We start from the raw sequence: 16,725 nt of genomic DNA, 5'->3' as shown, positions 1-16,725 counted from the left end.
CTGAGATAAGGAGATTAAATGCGTGGCTAAAAGGATGGTGTAGGAAAGAGGGGTTTAGGTTTATGGGGCACTGGAGGACCTTCTGGAACAGGTGGGACCTGTTCAAGCCGGATGGGTTGCATCTGAACCGGAGGGGAACCAGTGTACTGGGAAGGCGTATTTGTAGCGTAGTTGAGGAATGTTTAAACTAGGGACTGGGGGGGCAGGGAGGTTAGTTAAGTATGTAACTGGGGGGAAACGGAAAGCCCAAAAAAATCATATTATAAGTATGCACTGTAATAGGCCTACCCTTTGTTGTCTGTATTTAAACGCCAGGAGTATTAGGAATAAAATTCATGATTTAGAGGCTCTTATCTCATCGGACTCTTATGATATTATAGCAATAACTGAAACGTGGTTGAGTGATAAGGATGGACAAGAATATAATATGGATGGTTACACATTGTTCCGTAAAGACCGTATAGGTAAGAAGGGAGGTGGTGTTGCAGTATATGTAAAGGAAAACTTGCAGGCAAGGGAGCTTACTGATATAAGTAAAAGTACGGAAGCTATATGGGTAAAATTAGATGCTACAAACTCAAATAGCCTAATTGTCGGTGTTTGTTACAGAGCACCCAATGTAGCTGCTGAGGAAAGCAGATTGTTATACAGTGATATTAGGATTATGAGCAATAAAAATGATGTGGTAGTTATGGGTGATTTTAATCTACCGGGGATGCAGTGGGACATTGTTGCTGGCTCTTCTGAAAATGAACTTGAGATGGTGGAATTAGTACAGGATTGTTTTTTTACTCAGTTTGTTAACACCCATACCAGGGGAGATGCCATTCTTGATCTTGTTTTGTCTAATAACCAGGACAGGATTGGTAAATTAGATGTTTTAGAACCACTTGACAGTAGCGATCATAACATGGTTAAATTTGAGGTTAAGTTTAGTGCCCGAAGAACAAAGTCCAAATCAAAAATATATAATGTTAGGAAGGCTAACTTCAATTGTATGAGATTAAAACTAGAAACTGTGAACTGGATGGAGTTAAATAACAAAACTGTTGAAGAGGCATGGGAATTTTTTAAAAGCACATTATTGCAAGTACAAGAGGACTTCATACCTGTTTCTAGCAAGAATAAATCTAGGAAATTGCAACCTAGGTGGTTTAATAGGGACATAAAGTATAAAGTAAGGAGGAAAAGGGCTTTGTTCCAGAGATGGAAAATAACTGATGATGACATAATAAAGCAAGAGTATCTAAATCTACAGGCTGAATTAAAAAATGACATTAGACGAGCTAAAAGGAATGTCGAAAGGAAGATCGCATTGGAGGCTAAGGATGACGTTAAAAGTTTCTTCCAGTATTTTAACTCTAAAAGAGCTCTAAAAGCTGAAATTACTAATCTGCAGGATAGTAAGGGTCTTATAATTGAAAACGACATTGACATAGTAAATGAGTTCAATGATAGTTTTGCACGGGTATTCACTGTCGAGGACACTAGTAACTTACCAGTTCTTATTACTAATCCAACATCGTCTATAACTAATATATATATATAACTGAAGCTGATGTTTTGCAAAGCCTAGCTAAGCTCAAAATAAATAAATCACAGGGCCCTGATGGCATCTTACCTATAGTGTTAAAAGAGATGAGGGATATTATTTGCCGACCCTTAACATTACTGTTTCAAAAATCCTTATCTGAAGGTGTGGTACCTTCTGATTGGAAGCATGCCAACATAACGCCCATTTTCAAAAAAGGGGATAGAAGTAATTTGTCAAACTATAGGCCAATCAGTCTAACTTGTATAACTGGTAAAGTTATGGAGGCTATAATCAAAGAGAAAATGGTAGATTACCTGGACTCAAATAACATTTTGAGGGATAGCCAGCATGGATTTAGGAGAGGTAGATCCTGTTTAACAAATCTGTTGGAGTTTTTTGAGGAAGCTACTCAGGAAGTTGATGATAAGAAGGCCTATGATGTCATCTATTTAGATTTCCAAAAGGCTTTTGATGTTGTTCCCCACAAGAGGCTCTCACTTAAACTCAAAGCGACAGGTATTTTAGGAACTGTAGCGACTTGGATTGATAACTGGTTAACGGATAGGAAGCAGCGAGTAGTTATAAGAGGCTCGATGTCACAGTGGGCCTGCGTTCATAGTGGGGTACCGCAGGGTTCAATTTTAGGACCACTTTTGTTCCTAATTTACATAAATGATATAGACACCAATATATACAGTAAACTGGTGAAATTTGCAGATGACACCAAGGTGGGTGGTGTAGCAGATACTGAACTAGCGGCTCAGCAGCTACAGCGGGATCTTAATTTAATTAGTGACTGGGCTGACACCTGGCAGATGAAATTTAACATAGACAAATGTAAGGTACTCCATGTAGGGAGAAGAAATATAAAGTACAGGTATTTTATGGGACCTACTGAAATAAAGGTAGCTGATTATGAGAAAGACCTTGGTGTGTATGTTGATGCTTCCATGTCTCATTCTCGCCAGTGTGGGGAAGCAATAAAAAAGGCCAATAGGATGTTGGGGTATATCTCCAGGTGTGTGGAGTTTAAGTCAAGGGAGGTAATGCTAAGATTATACAATTCCTTGGTGAGACCTCACCTAGAATATTGTGTACAGGTTTGGTCACCATATCTTAAAAAGGACATAGCGGCCTTAGAAAAGGTGCAGCGTAGGGCCACAAGAATGATTCCTGGTCTTAGAGGAATGTCATACGAGGAAAGGTTATTTGAGCTAAATCTGTTCAGCCTCAAGCAAAGGAGACTGAGGGGGGACATGATCCAGGTCTATAAGATTCTAACAGGTTTGGATGCTGTTCAACTGAATAGTTACTTCAGCATTAGTTCAAATACAAGAACTCGTGGCCATAGGTGGAAATTAGCGGGAGAACATTTCAAACTGGATTTAAGGAAGCACTTCTTTACACAGCGTGTAGTCAGAGTATGGAATAGTCGTCCTGATAACGTAGTGCAAGCTGAATCCTTGGGTTCCTTTAAATCAGAGCTAGATAAGATTTTAACAACTCTGAGCTATTAGTTAAGTTCTCCCCAAGCGAGCTCGATGGGCCGAATGGCCTCCTCTCGTTTGTATAGTTCTTATGTTCTTATGTTGGAAAAATGTTGCCTGGTCTGATGAGTCTCGATTTCTGTTGAGACATTCAAATGGTAGAGTCAGAATTTGGCGTAAACAGAATGAGAACATGGATCCATCATGCCTTGTTACCACTGTGCAGGCTGGTGGTGGTGGTGTAATGGTGTGGGGGATGTTTTCTTGGCACACTTTAGGCCCCTTAGTGCCAATTGGGCATCGTTTAAATGCCACGGCCTACCTGAGCATTGTTTCTGACCATGTCCATCCCTTTATGACCACCATGTACCCATCCTCTGATGGCTACTTCCAGCAGGATAATGCACCATGTCACAAAGCTCGAATCATTTCAAATTGGTTTCTTGAACATGACAATGAGTTCACTGTACTAAAATGGCCCCCACAGTCACCAGATCTCAACCCAATAGAGCATCTTTGGGATGTGGTGGAACGGGAGCTTCATGCCCTGGATGTGCATCCCACAAATCTCCATCAACTGCAAGATGCTATCCTATCAATATGGGCCAACATTTCTAAAGAATGCTTTCAGCACCTTGTTGAATCAATGCCATGTAGAATTAAGGCAGTTCTGAAGGCGAAAGGGGGTCAAACACCGTATTAGTATGGTGTTCCTAATAATCCTTTAGGTGAGTGTAGGTGAAAGAGACATTCTGAAATTTTATGTGGTTTGATTACTAAAGTGTTAGAAATTTGGAGTGACACTCTTTTTCTCAAAGTCAGTGGCCTGCACAATGAATATTGATGAGATAGGTGTCCCCACAACTGTAGTAGTTTGCATACTGTCAATGGCCCATTAGTCTGGAATGTCACTGCACCCCACACCCATCACTTTGGAAAGGCAGTTTGAAGCGCAAGAAAAGTAACAACAATAAAATCCCTTTCACAGTTTATTGGTAGATGGAATGAAAAATGAGAAACTGCGACCATATAAATATAGAAAGCGATAAATATGATGCAGTGACTATTATTAACGCTCTGGGAACGAGGGCATCGTCGACCGCGTATCTTTCTCGTGAATTTCAGTTTATATCTCGCTGAAATCATTATGTAGAATCATGAAAAAAACACTGACTAAATCCGTAATATGTCTTCTTTTCAAAACTTCCATTGTCGGAAGTATTAAAGTTTTAAAAATTAGGTTAAATAGGCAAAAAAGAAAAATCGTGTCACCTCTCTTTGTTTTACTTGCATCAGGAGCGTGTAGTATCGCTCTCAGCTGAAGATCGCTATTCACATTCTAAATAGGCTGGGTTTGAACCAGCGACCTTGTGATTACAGACACACAGGCTTAGCCCACTGAGCTATGAAGACAGGTATGAACTTTGCTAGCCGAAAATGGCAACATTGGCGCAAAGTTTCAGCGGCAGAGATGTATCCGTGTGCTATATTGTAGCCGATCAGTGTAAACACTACCCAGACAGGTGCTCTTGTTTATTTCGGTCACAATGGGCGTATTCACATATTTCTTTACCCAATACTAACTGTCGGATTATCATGTTATCATGCGAATAGCGCGATTTGCAAGTGGGAAGGCGATCAGAGCTGCTTCGAGACGCAGACGCTTAAGTCAGTCACTCTTGTTCTTCCTATTCGTATCACGAAGCTATAAAAATATATTTAGTTTCTAATAATATATATTTCAAAAGTAGACCGTCCAAGGTTTCTGAGGGTGTTTTTAAAATGTGTATATGACAAAAACTCGCAGAGATATTTAAACGGTTTGGCGAAATTTCTGTCAGATCCCGCCGGCAGGACCGCCGACTCCAGAGGGTTAACTGGGATATGCCCATAGCGGCCCTAACATCATCAGTGGGCAAATGACCTTCGGTAAGAGGCAGAGGGCTCACCTTCCGTCTGTGTGAGCGTCCACGGGGTCAACTGGGACTCCAGAGGGACTTTTTAAAGGAGGTTTTAAGCCTGTTGCTGTGAGCTGTTCGAGTGTCACCTCCCTAGTCTTGCTGTTATTGCGGTGACTTCCTCTCCTTCTTTCCAGCCTCTGACCCCTGCCTGACCTCTGTCTCCCCAGCTCTTACCTGCTACTCTCTGGTGTTTATGAGGTTCGCGTATCGAGTGCAGCCAAGAAACTGGCTCCTATTGGCTTGCCACACTGCAAATGCGACGGCACAGACCATCCAGGGTGCCTGGCTCATGCGACACAAGTAAGCCCCCACCAGGCTCCCTCTAGTATATTTTAATCATCACCCCTCATCTGTTGATTAATGCCACATTACTGCTTGACATAGCATTTGCAGGCGGCAGCCAGGCAATCATTCAGCCAGCTTTTCTCCCAATCAGATCCTTCCTTAACAGTGTCTCAAAGGTACCTTTTATAGGTTTGTGTTCTTCATAAATGCTTTTTTTTTCTTCCATTTCAGAATGGAGCAGAAAAATGTCTCCTCCCCTGTCTATGGGAAATTTATATATATATATACATACATACATATACATACACACACACACACACACATACTTATATATGTGTGTGTTCATGTCTTTCATTCTTCTTATTATGAATCCACACGTTACCAAGGCCAATTTACTGCCCATGCAAAGTGCCAGGGGAAAACATATAACAGGGTTTCCGCGCGGTAGTAAAACGTAGCAAATGAAATCAGACAAAATTAAGGCCCTTGAAAGGTATTAAAAGGTAGTAAATGGAATTTGACTTGGTAGTAAATTTTTCATCATCCACCTCAATATATTATGAGTTTCAAAACTGTCTACGTGTTTTAACTTCATCTTATTAAAAATATATAATATACGTGCTAACAGGACCTCAGTCGGAATTAATAGCCTATCAGAGTGACGCTGACGCCATTTCTCCGCCTTTTACCTCAGTTGCGCCAGGGTGGTCTAACTTGTTGGTATCAGGAGAGCCTCTGAAATTAGCTAGTAGCCACTTCGCAGTGAAATGGGGAGATGTAAGTTTTCTAAAAGTTGGCTTGATAACCCGTCATTTATTAAAGACTGGCTTAAGCCGGTCATGGGGAATGACCGGAAAGCATTCTGCAGTATATGCAAAAAAACTCTAAATCTAACCTGCAACGGCGTTTCCACGTCCAAATCTCATCGAGAATCCACCAGTCATCAGCAGCGGATTCGCGTGCGCGGGGAGCAGTTCCCTATTTCGTTGTTCGGTGATATTTCACGGACCGGTGGCTTGTACTACAAAGGGGATTTAACCAAATCAGATTTAATCGGGATTTCATTTGCGAACGCGGGGTTGACAAAATCAGGTTGTCTCAATCGGTGCTAATCAGTACTACGACGCCAGTTAAGAAGTTGATTTGTTACATTGGTGTTCTGCATTGGAGTTTGTGCGCGTTCACATAAATGGAGCACGTTCGAAAGCGCAAGTCTCCGTTTGACTCATGGCGCGATCTCCATGTTTCACGGAGGAAGACTGCATGCTAATTATGCAGGATTATGAGGAGCTTATATAAACACTGCAAAGAAAGTCTGATACCACTGCAGGCAGGCTTGTTGGCAACGTATTGCCGACCGAGTAAATACATAAGTACATTTTCATGGTCATAAAACGTGGTATAAAATATCTCGACCGAGTATTAGACTATATGAAGTGTTTTCTGAAAGTAATTGAAGTACAGTTAATAAATACAGAGGCTCACAGATGCGACACAATTCAGAAGTCACCTATTATTTGCTATTAAGTAATGTAATGCTCCCTAAAGTTCCATTACTGCGATGTTACTCATAATGTAAACCTAATGTTAATAACTTAACTGATCCGATTTCAAATGCAATTGTAGTGGAAAGCGTACGTGGCAGCAAGTGAAGATGAAATATAAAAACATCATGTCAAGTGGTAGGGCTATGTATTTATATTTCTACTCATTATGAAAGATTTGTTGTCTAGTCTCCACTTAATAGCGTGTTTCTATGTTTTACAGCTAATAAGAAAAAGTGTAAAATTACACTTAATAGAAGGTGAGCCATTTTTTAACAAACAAATGATTTACAACAGGACAAAACAGAAGCATATGTGTCATGAGAAAACGACTAGGAACCTCGACCGCGGTTAAGTTAGCGTCATATTCCATATTCAGTTTTCTGGCTTTAATAACTTTTAATGGAAGGTGGGGGCGTTTGTAATGACAGAATTATGATGCCCAGTACACAGACATCGATGCACACCAATTATTTTTGCGCTTCAAACCATTTCATGATTTGTGCAAAATCATGTTAATAGCTAATATTAGAGGTGCTGTCACCTGTAATGACATGGTAGGCACTTAAGAGGATTCTGCCAGAAGGCACTATATGCCTGACAAATAAGTTCATTGCAAAGAGCATGAGAACAGAAGCATTTTGATACCTCATTTGTCAAGATCGGTCCAGTAGTTCCTGATCTAGAGCTTTTTAAAGGTGCCACTTAGCCGCCTTTTGTTGTAATGCAATTTCCATTAATGAACAAAGAAAAATTGTGATAAGAATTAGAGGTTTGTCTTCAAGACACTGCAACAATATGATACAATATATAGTACACTAAACATCAGTCAATTGCAATGAAATTTGGAGGGGGCCATGTCAGAAGGTTGGAGCATCTTATTCCACTTCGATAACCTTTGTGGGATGACAAGGTCAAGGTCATTAGGGGTCAACTTCTCATGGATTCTGAAGGGAGGAAATGATGAAAAAGCAATGAATGTGCATTTTCTGTGACTGAATTCACTGTGGTATGGCGCATTTGGGTTACCAGTTATATTTGAACACTCACACCGTGTTTCATAATGGTGGCCATATTGGAAAATGGTGGCCATATTGGAAAAAGTTAAAACATCACCAAACCTATCGTGTAATACAGGGGTCATCAACTATATTTGTCAGAGGGCCAGAGTTTTACCAGACAGTCTCCTTGGGGGCCGGACCCCCAAGAAGAAAATCACAATAAATGCTTAATGCCGCATAGTCTGTCTGAGTCTGTCCTCATTTCGGAGTGTAGCCTAAATATAGTCATAAATGGTGGTTATTCTGACAAGAGACTCAGTTGTTGTTATTTTTAGTTGCTTTAATAGTGTGGACCACTATTTTCTTTTTGATCCTCACAATTTTGGAATCTAGTCGCGGGCCGGATTGAACGGGCCGCCAGTTGATAATCAGTGGTGTAATATATCAAATCGAAGGGCACAATGAATAGAATGCAAAAATAGGGTGAAAAAATGCAAACATTTATGTATATTCATAAAGCCTCCCTTTATAGACATATAGTCATGACCAGGGAGTGTTTCATGCATGTCACGAATGAGAGACATACCAAATGACCATATGCCAATATGGAAGGGTACTGGGATACAACAATGGCAAGGTGTCTGTAAAGAGCATACTGTAGGACCTACCCAACTATAAAAATGATAGATCTTCCAGAAGAAAGTCACTAAGGACCCCTGCAACCTTCACTTTTGTGTCATTCCCATCATCATTTTCTGATTGGCCCTCTTTCCAATATGTTACAAGCACAGACATATCTTTGTTTTTATCCTGCTTGAGTTCAACGATGCGTCCATGGTAGAGAACATCTTCTTGTTGTTCGCTGTCATACCAGAAATGTTCAATTTTTCTATGCACAAGCCAGTTATAGTCACTAATCACCTGATTGACAATATTCACTTTATCATCACTGAGCAAAACATCCAAGTCTTCTAAGAACTTACTATCAACTTCCCCTGATATAGCAATAAGACATTGAACTTTTTTTTCTACTTTTCTCCTGAACTTTTCATCTCTCATTTGTTGTTTCATTTTTTGTCTCTGTTGGTAAACCCTTTCCATTTCTTCCTTACGGATATCTCTCACATCCCTGGCTCGCTTAACAGCAAAAGAAACCAGTCTGTCCTGTTCTTCTGAGTCCTTGGCATTCAACCACTGAATTGTGTTGTTTGTAGCAGCTTTAACTTTACCTTCTATAAATCCCATAGTGGCATTGGCTGCCCTACGAGTCTGGTGATCTGTCATTCCCAATATCCACTCACTCATAATGTTGTGAAGGGGAGCAGACTTTGCCTGCACCAATATCTTCTTTGTTGGTGCAGAGAGATCGCCAGAGAGGTAATCAGCCATCTGCCGCTCCATTACAGAAATGACACCCCTAAGTAACTGCTGAAGAACATCTCTGAATTCGTTTTCATCCCGACTGCAAACTGCTGTCTGCAGGGACCTGAGAAGTTCATCATCCTTGTTCAAAGTCTCTCCAAAAATATCCTTCTTTGCATGAAGCACAGAGACCAGGACATCAGCACTTGCCAGGTCATGCAATGCATCAAAAGCCTCCTGCAGCTGGGGAACTATTTCCAAATTTGATTTCTTTTCCGGATTACCACACTGTAAAAAAGCCAACTTATGAAAAGTTATCTAGATAAAGTTTTAAAAGTAAACTGAACTAAGATATTTTTGTTTGAAATATTCAGAAATAATACTTAGTTTATTCAACAAATATGTTGCTTCAATGTTAAAAAACTGCATAATACTAAAAATGTTTTGTTGAACTTACATTAAAATGTTAGTTTTGCGTTAAAGCGTGCGTTTGCGTCTTGTTGGCCCAATCGCATGGTAATTTGAAACTTCAACTGCGGGGATTAGTGAAAGGGCAGCATCGTGCCAACAATTCACTTGTTTCTGCCGAGTTACAGGTGAGTGTCAATCATTTTCATGATCGAATAACTTTTTTTTTCATTTAATATGTGATGTGCTACCAAGCTAACTACATAATCTGTTTTACTAGTGTAGTGTTGATTTGAAACAGCGTGCTGGTTCAAAGCAGTCCAGCATTTCTGCCAAATCATAGGTAAGTTATGTATTAATCTTTTTTTATTATCATCTAACTTAAAGTTATATTATTTGACGTGTAAGCTTGGATGTTGGTGTCCCAAAATAACTATATATTCGAATGTAGCTGCTTGCGGGGTTATGTTAGCTTTTTAACTAATTTAGACTTTTGAATGCTTATGTATGAACAGCGAATTTGTCATTTATTTATTGAAAAAAAAAATACATGAGTTCAACGTGACGTTTGCTAGTCATATGCATTTGCAAAACAAGGAATATAACGTTAACTTTAAGTCCTGTCTATCCGGATGCCTGTCGGCACTGTTTAAACGTTGCGCGTATTCTTAACGGTTTTAACAGTGGAACAGACAGTGAGAACTAAGTATATCAAGAACATCGTGTGACATTCAGGCAATATACATCACTTGAGACGTTCGGTTACCTCGACTAAACGGCCAATAAATTGTATTGTGGCGCTGGCTATCCAGGCCAACTTAACTTACCTCAAGACAGTTCGCTAGCTGGAAATCACATTTTAAATATGTGAAATGGCTGGAAAAAAAAGTTTTTGCAAATTAGTAGTCCAGAAATGAAGACACTTTTGGACAAGCTGGATGACCAGGTACTCTTTAAGATTCTTTAATATACAATACACATATTTAAAATACTGAAGTACCTTCCTGAATAGGGTAATTAAAGCAAGTTTGCATATCTTTCGTCTGTGTTGTGTGGGAATCTAATTGAACTGGTGAATTTTAGGAATAATTGTATAATAATTATAAACTATATAATTGTTCCCCACTGTGAAAGCACTGTGCAATTAATCACAAATGATCCTTTTTACTCTCAATTTGAGATCCATTTAATCCATAAGACTTATAAGGCGGTAAAGCATCTGCACCCTTTGTAAACTTTCTTTTTTTTCAGGCCAGTGATATTGTCACTCACCGAAAAAGAGCAGCTCTTGAGGGACTGCCACTCATTCTGCGTGAAAATTCGGCTTTCTTGCTCAAGATGTGTCTGGTAAGTTGCCCTTTTCATACCTTATTTGTAATTTGTTAGCATGCTTAGTATTACATTTGTTCATTTTCTTTGCACATTATAAAAATAATAATTAGGGCTGCAAGCACCACCATTGCTCAAACCCTAATAAGAATAAGTAATTATGTTTACATGTCAATTAATGCCCCCTCCTATCACTTAATCTCCTAGGACGTTGACCCTGAAGACCGCAGCACCAGAGGTGTAAAGATCGGAATCCTCACTGTGGTTGAAGATGATGTTGGCACTCCTGCTTCACTGGCCACTGTGATCAACCATGCAATAATCCTGGAAGAGGCCATTGTTCTTCAGGAAATTCCAGATCTGCCTGAAACCTTTGCTTACTTGTTCGGTCTCTTGTATGCACTCAATATGGAATACCCAAAAGAACTGAAATATACTTTTGAAGTCATTCAGAAAATCTTTATGGATCTTGGTGATACCTGCTCTGCGAGAGTCCAGTCACTAAAATCAAAATTGTTGTAGCTGACCATTTTGCGGATGTTATTGGAGCTATGGCAAATGGGACAATGATCTTTGCAATCAAAATTTAGTAGTACATACTGATTTATTACAATGTATAATTTGGTTCAATCTTTGCACCCTTAAAGAATACTGAATCTTTGAGTTTTGTTTTTTGTTTTTATCTGGCTGTAGCGGTACAAGCTATTTTTTTTTCAGATACACTTACATGCAGTAAAATAGTTCATGCTATACAGTATATGAATCATACTTTACTAAGGTTTGAGGTTTATTCAGATGAGATGTTAATGTATTCTCAATGTTGATCTGCCAAAATAATACAAAATTCTTTATGTAGTGTTTGAATCTAGTATATTTTGACGTATACTTGTTTTGGATTTTATGTACTTTGCTGTTCTGCCGAATAAGAATGCTTTATACACTGTGGTTCGAGGTTTTGCTCGGATGCTTTTACTTTTGTTTGTTTTGGGTTTTTGGGCAAAATATTACTTTTTTGGAGCTCATCTTTCAATTTATGTTGAAAAAAGTGGTAGTTTTTATAATTTACAAATTTTCCAATGATTAACATTTCTGTACTATTTTTCTACAAACATGCCTAATGCAGAAGACGTGTATGGCATATGGTAGACTGTATTGTAATGTGTTCGGACAAACTATTAAAAAAAAGAGAGAAATTTGTTTTGTGGTTTATTAAATTCTAATTATGAAAATAATCATGAATACATAATAGATCAACCTGTTAGGTAAACAAATATATTTATGTTGTGAGAACTAAGGATTTTAACAAAATACTTTGAGTTGCTTTGTCTTCAGACTCTGTTTGTTCAGTTAACTCATAAAAGTGCTTGTGATAGGTTGCCTTATTATTTTAAGTTAACTCAACTTTTTTTTTTTACAGTGCATAAACAACCCTCATCCATGGCCCTGAAACTAATTTGCCTATCAATCCTAGGGCTTTGAGATGCAACTGGATGGATTTGTGTGAAAGGGCAGAAATGAGGCCTGTTCTAAGGCCAGTCCTATTATTACAGACTTTATCCAAATAGACTAGAAGCTTCTCCCTGTAAGTAAAGATCACTCCAACCAAGTGAAACAGAACGTGTAATCGGTTTCCTACGTACCTAATGAAGTGCTTCAAAGGAATTTTTTCCTGCAGCAAGAAAACTTTAAATCCTTTGGGGTCCCCCTTTCCTTGCCTGTATCTAATTTTTGACAAATTATAAGCAATGTTAGCTGCTCCACAGTCCTTGCCATGGAGAGAAGTTTTAATTTTCAAATCTTTTTCAACCTCCCTGAGAATACTCCTACATTCATTAGAAATACCATCCAGTGGATGGATATTGCACTTTAATTCTAGAAGTTCTAGATTCAAATCTTCCTCAAGTTTTCTTACGACACAGTGATTCACGGAAACCCGATCACTTATTGTATTTTTGATACGCTGAAAAACAGTGTTTTCTAACTTTTGGGCATCTTCATTTTGGTATTCTGAGTAAGTTGTCACAACATCACGAATAGTTGTAGTAATGTGCTGAACATAATCTGCAGCTGTTCCACCTGGCAGGGTACTGTACCTATCTGCAAGGATAAACCTCTGAGTGGTTCACCCTTGAACATTAAGTGGACCTCATTAATGTGGTCATCACGGAGAGATGTAGCGTCCCACGCAAGTGTCATATCTTCTTCAATGGTAAGTGACTCACCAACTTGCAAATCACTTACAGTAGCACCCCTAACTCGTAAGCCATCTGACTCACAGTTGGTGCACTGGGGGTGGCACTGACTTCAATGCCTGCCACTTCCTTTACAACATTTTTGATTATACCACCAACTGTTTCCATAGGAACTTGGTTCATCAAACAATTATAGGCAGCTTTACGGTACTTTGTTGTGAACTTGCCCCCTTCCTTAACCATAACCTTAGGGCTCTCCTCACACAAGATTACATCTCTTAGCCCCTGATTTTCACGCTCAAGTTTTTCTTGTTCCCTTTTCATTCTCCTCAATTCCTGGTCTTTTTTCTTACACAATTCAGCCCATGTTCTTTTACGACGACGCTTCTTTTTTTTCTGACACACACACTTTTCACAACTGGAAGGCAAACTTTTTTCCTTCTGAATTTTTTTATGAGCCTTTGCAAGAGCATCTTTCAGTTTATTCTTATCGGTTCTCAGTGTCTTTTCTACATCTCTCTTTCTGAGTAATGCCTGGCAAAGAGTACGTCCCTCATTTGAAGATACATAAACATCATCCAATTTTCTCCGCGTTTCTTGGTTAATCCTGACGAGACTTAAAATTGTTTTCCTTCTATGACGGCATTTGCCACAATCTGTTTTGAACTTTTTAGGAGAAGGGTCATATTTGTCTGATGTTGGCCAGAATCTTTTCTGAACATTTGCAGCAGTACTATCACCGGAGTCAATCACTGAAGTAGCTGAAGGTTTCGACAACTCAACAGCGTTTCCCTCACCAGATTGAATCACCACAGAAGGTGAAAGTTTAGGCAACTCAACAGCACTACTCTCACAAGATGGAATCACTGTATGATTGTTCACAGATGGTGGAGTGGTACTGACATTAATAGATGAAGAAGTCTGAACAGGGATGCACAGGTCCTCCTGCAACTTTGTAACCAGATTTTCACCCTGTCTGGATAAGTTTATCTTTTTGTTGGCATCAGAAACAGTTCGCTGAACACTACGTTTCAGGGCTTCAAAGTTAATATCCTTCCTATTTGCAATGTTATTGGATTCTGCTATTTGAACAAGTTTTTTTGTAGTGGATAGAAAATCCTTTTGATCATGATTTGTCGAATGAAGCCAAACAACGTATCCTTTTCTAATGCTTCTCGTATTTGAATCATTTGCGAAAGATTCTATGTATCGGGCCTTGTCAGCAGCAGTTTTCAAGGGAGGTGAAGCAGCAGATGTTGCTGCTCAAAATAAGAGAGAACATATTTATTACAATGTAAAAAGACTGCATGCAAGGGGTTCTACAGCAATAGTCTGTAGGCATAAGGCATATTTCACTGACAGGCCATGGAAACTGAAAAAGAAACTTTAGTAAATAAATATTGTAATTTGTATATGTATTAACGCATATGTTATTTGGCTTAATAAAGCAAATTGTAATTGTAAAATCTATTATACATATTCATCTATTTTTACAACCCCCACCCCCGCCCCCGCCACAGGCCATGGGAACTGAAAAAAAAATTAAGTAAGAGTTTTTTCTTACCATCAGCCATGGTGAAAATCATTGAATTGATGCATTATCTCTGTTCAATAGAGAAGAACGAAAGCACAAATCCAAAATCATCCTGTCTTATTATACATCAAAATATCTTCTAAAGGTATTTTTCTTACATGTAATTATGATATTTGGTCATACCCTTCATCGAGATAGTGAAATTTTTTTTGACCGTATTTTCGTCTGGCAGCTCACGCATAATGCATTGTGTCCTTAAAAGACCCGGGCTGGGGATGCAAGATCCCGCTTGAATTTTGTTGTGAAACTTTGCAGATAAGTAGTTTAGAAACCAAAGAATGCGCCTGGAGGTGAATCTGGGTTGCCTGGGGGGTTACTGACTATTTTTGGGAGGGGTAAATCTTACCTTTAGTTTGTGATAAACAGAACTTTGTGAAAACACCACGGAAATTGATCGGATAAAAATTGTTTTGAAATCGAGGCTCTCCTGTCCAAGATGGTGCACATCTAACGTAAATTCGTGCAGTGCTAGCCCCAAAAAGAGGAAATTTTAGAATCCTACCGATACACTCTTTTTAAAATGATGACGTCATCAGGGGCGACGCGATCGGCGATCGGCTCGAGCGAGTGTTTTAAGTGCCTAGACATGGTGGTTTAGCATTTTGGGCTCATGGCGACTGTTATACACCCCTTTGTTTCCCAGATTGCTTTACGTACGAATTTTAATTTTTGAATGTTTGAATGTATCCGTATAATGTGCAATGGGACAATATATGAATGGGTTAAAAACTTTAAAACTAGACAAAACACTTCCAGTGGAGTGTGCTTTGATCAGTGGACAACAGGGAACAATGCACACCCCCTTCAGAATAACTTTCTCTCTAACAGTTATTAATTAATATATTGTATGCATATTATATTCCATTGCTCCATTTCATACATATTGACAGAGAGAGCCCTTCACGATTTGCGCTAATGTCGTATGGATCATCCAGGTACGCCGGCATTGTCTTCGGGGAAATTGTAGTTGGAAGGGCGGTGTTCATATAGGGCTGGCTTACACAGAAACCTTGACTTAACCAAGAACAAAAACTGCTCGGAGCAGGTTTGAGAATTAGTGTAAATTGGCATAGCAGCATGCCTCAAGTAAAACCTACCCACCTTTCGTATTACGGGTTAATCGTGAAGTTACACCACACGTCATCAAGTTACTCGCAAAGTTACTCCAATAAGCCAGTAACCCCGCTTCGTAGTACTGGCCACGGGGCAAATGCAAACATAAGGTCAGCTACGAGCACAAACATTGCCATCACACCACCTCAGCAGCAAACTAGTGCGACTAGCACCACAATGGCTACAGCAGACCTTACTGTCACCAACATCGACTCCCAAAACTAGGGTAACCAGATTATCCATGTCAGGGAGGACACTTTGAGCTACATCAGGTTTTACAAACTAATTTCAAACTGAAAGGCTCCTGTGCTCGGCTAAATAGTTCAGCTCTTCTTGTGCTTTGACTGGTTTGTTTCCTTGACTGAAAGACTCATCCAGCTGTTTCACATTAGCATTAGTGACACATGCATGATTATAGGAGACCGACCAATCAGCACACAGCAAGAACTCAGTGCTCAAGTGAAATCCGGGTCCTTTTAATTGAAATGGTAATTTACAATTCCTGTCCTATATGAAGTGTTTTCTGAACACTTCATATAGGACAGGGAGGACACCCCATATCAGGTGGTGTCCTCCCTGACATGGATTATCTGGTCACCCTATGTATTGGGGAACTATTCAGAAGCATGTACACTGACTTCGATATAGCTAAAAGTTTCACATGTGGCAAGGATAAGACTGCATACATGATTCGGTTAGACATTGTGCCACATTTTAAGAAATTACTTATAAACAAGGTATATACAGGTAAAAATTGTTAAACTTCTTTATTGAGATTTATTTTATGACACATTCAAACTTTTATTTCACGTTGCATCAACCAATAAATACCAGTGGTTACCACCCATTACCATTCCAAGGACTCTGGACAGTTTTTTAATCCACAGTGTAAGTTATTGTTACAAGTTACCTTGT

General features: G+C 39.3%; 2 long non-coding RNA genes across 5 annotated transcripts in view; one reads left to right on the top strand and one right to left on the bottom strand.

Annotated features, from left to right (window-relative positions):
* The window catches only part of LOC140581227 (uncharacterized), a 67,097-nt gene extending 51,835 nt beyond the window's left edge, over positions 1-15,262 (bottom strand). The window contains exon 1 of the long non-coding RNA XR_011984285.1: positions 15,200-15,262. This is a non-coding gene — a long non-coding RNA (uncharacterized lncRNA). The remainder of the gene's footprint in view (positions 1-15,199) is intronic.
* On the top strand, positions 8,419-12,104 carry LOC140581160 (uncharacterized). 4 transcript variants are annotated; one of them, XR_011984218.1, is made up of 4 exons: positions 8,419-9,770; positions 9,863-9,925; positions 10,834-10,929; positions 11,119-12,104. It is a non-coding gene; the product is annotated as an uncharacterized lncRNA (long non-coding RNA). The 4 variants fall into 4 exon arrangements; XR_011984219.1 differs by having other exon boundaries at positions 9,863-10,528; XR_011984216.1 differs by having other exon boundaries at positions 8,419-9,925.
* Positions 15,263-16,725: the final 1,463 nt, after the last annotated feature.

This window comes from Paramormyrops kingsleyae, chromosome 19, assembly GCF_048594095.1.
Source record: "Paramormyrops kingsleyae isolate MSU_618 chromosome 19, PKINGS_0.4, whole genome shotgun sequence".
Classification (NCBI taxonomy): domain Eukaryota; kingdom Metazoa; phylum Chordata; class Actinopteri; order Osteoglossiformes; family Mormyridae; genus Paramormyrops; species Paramormyrops kingsleyae.
Note: the sequence above shows the minus strand (reverse complement) of the source record. Positions and strands in the feature narration are given on the sequence as shown.